The following is a 7,500-nucleotide window of genomic DNA, read 5'->3' as shown; positions in this document are numbered from 1 at the left end:
CCCGACTCGAAGGAGAGGTCCCGCCGACGCTCGCACCGGCCGCTACGGGCCTGGCACCCTCTACGGGCCGTGGCCTCATTCAAGTTGGACTTGGGCTCGGCGCGAGGCGTCGGGGTAGTGGACCCTCCCAAACACCACATGCCACGACAGGCGGCAGCCTGCGGGGTTCGGTGCTGGACTCTTCCCTGTTCGCTCGCCGCTACTGGGGGAATCCTTGTTAGTTTCTTTTCCTCCGCTTAGTAATATGCTTAAATTCAGCGGGTAGTCTCGCCTGCTCTGAGGTCGTTGTACGAGGTGTCGCACGCCACACCGCCAGCCGGCTGTGCACGCTACCGAGAAAGTACCGGTATGCGAACCGCCAGGCGACGGGCGCGCATCGCACGTTTGAGGAGACGCGGCCGGCCCCACAGGCGGCCGCGACACTCCCAGGTCTGCGAAGCGGGGCAAACGCCGCGCGCTTCAGTATACGTAGCCGACCCTCAGCCAGACGTGGCCCGGGAACGGAATCCATGGACCGCAATGTGCGTTCGAAACGTCGATGTTCATGTGTCCTGCAGTTCACATGTCGACGCGCAATTTGCTGCGTTCTTCATCGACCCACGAGCCGAGTGATCCACCGTCCTGGGTGATCTTTTCTCAAGTTTCCGCCGTCTCTTTCGAGACGGTCGCATAGGCGGGAGTGAGGCGTGTGGCGGCCCCTGTTCCAGCGTTCTGTGTCCAACGGCCTCACGGCCGACGGGCGTCGTACGGCTCCACACCGGAGCGGACAGGCACTCGGGCGAAAGTCATTCAAAACCGGCGCCAGGTGCCGCAGGCCAGCCGCTCCAGCGCTTCAGCGCTCGTACCACACAACATTGCCGCTAGTTTTGAGAGGCACGCGTGGTTCCGCACGCGGCGCACGGCTACTGCGAGCCGTACAGGTAGCGTGTTGCGCGACACGACACGCACATCGAAAGACATGCAGTCTAGTCGGTAATGATCCTTCCGCAGGTTCACCTACGGAAACCTTGTTACGACTTTTACTTCCTCTAAATGATCAAGTTTGGTCATCTTTCCGGTAGCATCGGCAACGACAGAGTCAATGCCGCGTACCAGTCCGAAGACCTCACTAAATCATTCAATCGGTAGTAGCGACGGGCGGTGTGTACAAAGGGCAGGGACGTAATCAACGCGAGCTTATGACTCGCGCTTACTGGGAATTCCTCGTTCATGGGGAACAATTGCAAGCCCCAATCCCTAGCACGAAGGAGGTTCAGCGGGTTACCCCGACCTTTCGGCCTAGGAAGACACGCTGATTCCTTCAGTGTAGCGCGCGTGCGGCCCAGAACATCTAAGGGCATCACAGACCTGTTATTGCTCAATCTCGTGCGGCTAGAAGCCGCCTGTCCCTCTAAGAAGAAAAGTAATCGCTGACAGCACGAAGGATGTCACGCGACTAGTTAGCAGGCTAGAGTCTCGTTCGTTATCGGAATTAACCAGACAAATCGCTCCACCAACTAAGAACGGCCATGCACCACCACCCACCGAATCAAGAAAGAGCTATCAATCTGTCAATCCTTCCGGTGTCCGGGCCTGGTGAGGTTTCCCGTGTTGAGTCAAATTAAGCCGCAGGCTCCACTCCTGGTGGTGCCCTTCCGTCAATTCCTTTAAGTTTCAGCTTTGCAACCATACTTCCCCCGGAACCCAAAAGCTTTGGTTTCCCGGAGGCTGCCCGCCGAGTCATCGGAGGAACTGCGGCGGATCGCTGGCTGGCATCGTTTATGGTTAGAACTAGGGCGGTATCTGATCGCCTTCGAACCTCTAACTTTCGTTCTTGATTAATGAAAACATACTTGGCAAATGCTTTCGCTTCTGTTCGTCTTGCGACGATCCAAGAATTTCACCTCTAACGTCGCAATACGAATGCCCCCGCCTGTCCCTATTAATCATTACCTCGGGTTCCGAAAACCAACAAAATAGAACCGAGGTCCTATTCCATTATTCCATGCACACAGTATTCAGGCGGGCTTGCCTGCTTTAAGCACTCTAATTTGTTCAAAGTAAACGTGCCGGCCCACCGAGACACTCAATAAAGAGCACCCTGGTAGGATTTCAACGGGGTCCGCCTCGGGACGCACGAGCACGCACGGGGCGGTCGCACGCCTTCGGCTCGCCCCACCGGCAGGACGTCCCACGATACATGCCAGTTAAACACCGACGGGCGGTGAACCAACAGCGTGGGACACAAATCCAACTACGAGCTTTTTAACCGCAACAACTTTAATATACGCTATTGGAGCTGGAATTACCGCGGCTGCTGGCACCAGACTTGCCCTCCAATAGATACTCGTTAAAGGATTTAAAGTGTACTCATTCCGATTACGGGGCCTCGGATGAGTCCCGTATCGTTATTTTTCGTCACTACCTCCCCGTGCCGGGAGTGGGTAATTTGCGCGCCTGCTGCCTTCCTTGGATGTGGTAGCCGTTTCTCAGGCTCCCTCTCCGGAATCGAACCCTGATTCCCCGTTACCCGTTACAACCATGGTAGGCGCAGAACCTACCATCGACAGTTGATAAGGCAGACATTTGAAAGATGCGTCGCCGGTACGAGGACCGTGCGATCAGCCCAAAGTTATTCAGAGTCACCAAGGCAAACGGACCGGACGAGCCGACCGATTGGTTTTGATCTAATAAAAGCGTCCCTTCCATCTCTGGTCGGGACTCTGTTTGCATGTATTAGCTCTAGAATTACCACAGTTATCCAAGTAACGTGGGTACGATCTAAGGAACCATAACTGATTTAATGAGCCATTCGCGGTTTCACCTTAATGCGGCTTGTACTGAGACATGCATGGCTTAATCTTTGAGACAAGCATATGACTACTGGCAGGATCAACCAGGGAGCTGCGTCAACTAGAGCTGAGCAGCCGGCCGCCCGGGAGTGTGTCCCGGGGGCCCGCGCGAACACGCAAGCGTCCGCTCAATCATTCTGCAAACAGGAGGAGGCTGAGCTCCCCTGCACAATACACCTCGAAACCCTCTCAGGTCCCGGCGGCGCGCAGCGCCGTCCCAAGTACTTGGTCGGGTTCGAGAGAGGCGCAATCGCCCGGAGTTAGGCGAGTAGACGCTTTCGGTGCGACCACCCGTGCTCCCAACTGAGCTTGCCGCTGCCGACAGAGGCCCGGGAGCGTGCTGTCGTGGCATTGCCGGCGGGAGACAACACGCGCCACCTACGGTGACCGGCAGCTCCAACGCCAGCGCCACAGAAGGACAAAAGCCCCACTTGGGTGCCGAAGCGAACTCTCCCAGCACAGCGCACACGCCAACACATCCGCACAGCTGCGATACAAACCACCAGCGAGAACCGCTGGGGCGACCGAGCAGCAGACGGCGTCGCGGCGCCGAGCGCCGGGCGGCGGCGCATCCTCAACGCACACAGTCCTCAATCGGACCAGCACACTGCAGATGTCCACCGCGCTTCGCACCGGGCCCGCGAGGACCTACTTTGGCCGCACGGCGCCGCGCGCAGGGTGCGCCGGCGCGCAGCTGCGACGCCTGCCGCGTCCGTCGGCCGGCGCGCCTGCCACTGGCCGCCCCCACCAGCCGGCTGTAGCGCGTGCGCCCACGCACCGCGCGGCCAGCACGCCGGGAGGCGCCCCCTCACCGGCCGGGGACGGTCCCACCCAGCCACCGCCGCGTATCGCTTCACACCCAGATGCCGTTCAGTTTCGTCGGCATGGTGGGTATCGCTGGAACAACCGGTTAGTACCTCAACCTATCGTCGCCATCACCGATTCACCCCTAGCGAGAACAACCGCACCACAACGGGTTACCATTTCTTCATTTGCGTAACTTCACCAGAAAACGTAGGCGTCCATCGCCATTTGCAACTTCAACCATTATTGCATGCCTGTGTCAGGTGTCACGCCACACTACGTCTGCCCACATACACGCAACAAAATGTGCACGCCTAGACAATACGTGGAAGGTGGCCCCCGTACGTATGCGATGTCCATTGCTCGAACGACTGTCAACCGGCTTCTGTAGCATGTCGCAGATATGGAACGCGCTGCACCATGCCATCACGGTGTGTGAGGAGAGACGACTAGGTCCGAATACATCAACAGACAGCTCATGCTGATCGCCATCCACGGCGTCCGTTCCTCCCACACGTCTCTATGGCGTACCACACTGCAATCCAGCTCTCATAGGGAGACGACACGTAGCTGCGTGCACAATATTTGCACTGTATGGTCCGCCGTTTTTGGGCGCAGTCGTTGTACGGTCACACATGTGCCACGATGTATCATTCAGTACATAAGGACGAATGTGCAGTACAGATTGTGGTTCACGCGTACGACATCAGCGGACAGTTGACACAGGCCGCACCACAACGTAGCCTGCGTACGTCGCATGCGAAGGGCATTGAACATGCAAACTTGTCACCAACCACCTTGCGAAGGCAGGGGGCAAGGTGGGGACGTGGGGAGAGGTGGGGGGGGGGGGGGGCGGCATGTACGCCCTGCTGCCATCCACATTACAGTGTACAGCAGGAGCATGTGGAAAGTCAGCAAGACTTGCAAGGTGTTTAACATGAAGCGATACACAGGGGAGCGGGCAGTGCGAGTAGCGAACTATATTGCGAGGGTTGCGGGTGGGCAACACTACACTAATTGAACGAGTCGTATAACAATTACAGAGCAGGTTTAGGCGACAACGTGGGTTACGATAGGCGACAACGTGGGTTACGTTAGGGGACAACGTGGGTTACGTTAGGGGACAACGTGGGTTACGTTAGGGGACAACGTGGGTTACGTTAGGGGACAACGTGGGTTACGTTAGGGGACAACGTGGGTTACGTTAGGGGACAACGTGGGTTACGTTAGGGGACAACGTGGGTTAGGTTAAGGCACAACATGGGTTAGGTTAAGGCACAACATGGGTTAGGTTAAGGCACAACATGGGTTAGGTTAAGGCACAACATGGGTTAGGTTAAGGCACAACATGGGTTAGGTTACGGCACAACATGGGTTAGGTTAAGGCACAACATGGGTTAGGTTAGGGGACAACATGGGTTAGGTTAGGGGACAACATGGGTTAGGTTAAGGCACAACATGGGTTAGGTTAAGGCACAACATGGGTTAGGTTAGGGGACAACATGGGTTAGGTTAGGGCACAACATGGGTTAGGTTAGGGGACAACATGGGTTAGGTTAGGGGACAACATGGGTTAGGTTAGGGGACAACATGGGTTAGGTTAGGGGACAACATGGGTTAGGTTAGGGGACAACATGGGTTAGGTTAGGGGACAACATGGGTTAGGTTAGGGGACAACATGGGTTAGGTTAGGGGACAACATGGGTTAGGTTAAGGCACAACATGGGTTAGGTTAGGGGACAACATGGGTTAGGTTAGGGGACAACATGGGTTAGGTTAGGGGACAACATGGGTTAGGTTAGGGGACAACATGGGTTAGGTTAGGGGACAACATGGGTTAGGTTAAGGCACAACATGGGTTAGGTTAGGGCACAACATGGGTTAGGTTAGGGCACAACATGGGTTAGGTTAGGGCACAACATGGGTTAGGTTAGGGGACAACATGGGTTAGGTTAGGGGACAACATGGGTTAGGTTAGGGGACAACATGGGTTAGGTTAGGGGACAACATGGGTTAGGTTAGGGGACAACATGGGTTAGGTTAGGGGACAACATGGGTTAGGTTAGGGGACAACATGGGTTAGGTTAGGGGACAACATGGGTTAGGTTAGGGGACAACATGGGTTAGGTTAGGGGACAACATGGGTTAGGTTAAGGCACAACATGGGTTAGGTTAGGGGACAACATGGGTTAGGTTAGGGGACAACATGGGTTAGGTTAGGGGACAACATGGGTTAGGTTAAGGCACAACATGGGTTAGGTTAGGGGACAACATGGGTTAGGTTAAGGCACAACATGGGTTAGGTTAGGGGACAACATGGGTTAGGTTAGGGGACAACATGGGTTAGGTTAAGGCACAACATGGGTTAGGTTAAGGCACAACATGGGTTAGGTTAAGGCACAACATGGGTTAGGTTAGGGGACAACATGGGTTAGGTTAGGGGACAACTTGGGTTAGGTTAGGGGACAACATGGGTTAGGTTAAGGCACAACATGGGTTAGGTTAAGGCACAACATGGGTTAGGTTAGGGGACAACATGGGTTAGGTTAGGGGACAACATGGGTTAGGTTAGGGGACAACATGGGTTAGGTTAAGGCACAACATGGGTTAGGTTAGGGGACAACATGGGTTAGGTTAAGGCACAACATGGGTTAGGTTAGGGGACAACATGGGTTAGGTTAGGGGACAACATGGGTTAGGTTAAGGCACAACATGGGTTAGGTTAAGGCACAACATGGGTTAGGTTAAGGGACAACATGGGTTAGGTTAGGGGACAACTTGGGTTAGGTTAGGGGACAACATGGGTTAGGTTAAGGCACAACATGGGTTACGTTAAGGCACAACATGGGTTAGGTTAAGGTACAACATGGGTTAGGTTAAGGTACAACATGGGTTAGGTTAGGTTACACGTTGTTGTAAGGAAAGGTGTGGGGGGGGGGGGGGGGCGGGGCGGCAGGTTCGTTGATAGTGATTATAGTAAGTGAATGCTTGTGACATGATGAGATTTGTCACGTCAGGATGCACCTTTGGCTTATTAGAGGCGGCGCTCCAATTCTATGCTTGTGTCAGACCTGTGTCTTTGACTCATGTCATTGTTTGTGCGCTGTGACAGGAGGTACTATTGTGATGTTGGGTGCACCGTTGTATAGGACATGTGTGGGTGTTGGTGCCTTATCTGCGCAATGGTGGATGTCGAAAGGGTGGGATATTCTATTTTCCGCATGGACCTCCTGGTCTGGTTGTGATAGTGTGGATTGTGTAATGTGGCGGAGAGGATGCACTGGATGTTGTTCCATGCTGGTGCTTACATATTGTATGTGCGCCTGTTAGAAGCAGAGAGTGGTGCGTGATCAGAGTGTCTGGCTGACGTGTGGTTCCCATTGTGGGCAGACTCTTTCAGCATGTATACGGACAGTTGTATATATTTTCTGTAGTTTGATGGCTCTGCATTGATTACTAATCAGCGCCGTGTGTACGGGTAATCTGGTTCCAGTCCACAATGTTCTATCTGTGTACATTAGTGACAAAGACTCCCCCCATGCAGTGGGGCTCGGTCTGTTATAACTCTTCCGCGTAATATATTTGCCCCACGTTTTTGCGAGTGCGAGTGCGAGTGCAACGCGCATGGGGACCGACATGCTGATGGCTCGGTATCGGACGCCGTACAGTGAGCAACGCGATCGCGTCTCTCGCTCGTAAGTGGTACAGGTCGCGGCTCATGTATAGGGACAGCGGGAATGTCGCATATTGGAAATAACTCTTCATGAAACGCAAGTTATAGGGGTGGATTGCACTTTACGAGTGCGGGAAACGTCCGCCGTTCATCCGCTGGAGGTGCGCGTTTGGCGGTTGGGGTGGTCCACGA

The 7,500-nt window shown here is 54.6% G+C and overlaps 2 non-coding genes and 1 pseudogene across 2 annotated transcripts; all 3 read right to left on the bottom strand.

Annotated features, from left to right (window-relative positions):
* Nucleotides 1-285, bottom strand: part of LOC124774719 — a 4,222-nt pseudogene extending 3,937 nt beyond the window's left edge.
* Nucleotides 286-473: 188 nt separating this feature from the next.
* LOC124774723 lies at nt 474-628 on the bottom strand. The gene has a single exon (XR_007015461.1). It is a non-coding gene; the product is annotated as a 5.8S ribosomal RNA (ribosomal RNA).
* A 345-nt stretch (nt 629-973) lies between these two features.
* LOC124774716 lies at nt 974-2,882 on the bottom strand. The gene has a single exon (XR_007015459.1). It is a non-coding gene; the product is annotated as a small subunit ribosomal RNA (ribosomal RNA).
* Nucleotides 2,883-7,500: the final 4,618 nt, after the last annotated feature.

This window comes from Schistocerca piceifrons, unplaced genomic scaffold (genome assembly GCF_021461385.2).
Source record: "Schistocerca piceifrons isolate TAMUIC-IGC-003096 unplaced genomic scaffold, iqSchPice1.1 HiC_scaffold_97, whole genome shotgun sequence".
Taxonomy (NCBI): domain Eukaryota; kingdom Metazoa; phylum Arthropoda; class Insecta; order Orthoptera; family Acrididae; genus Schistocerca; species Schistocerca piceifrons.
This window is presented reverse-complemented; position numbering and strand designations above follow the sequence as displayed.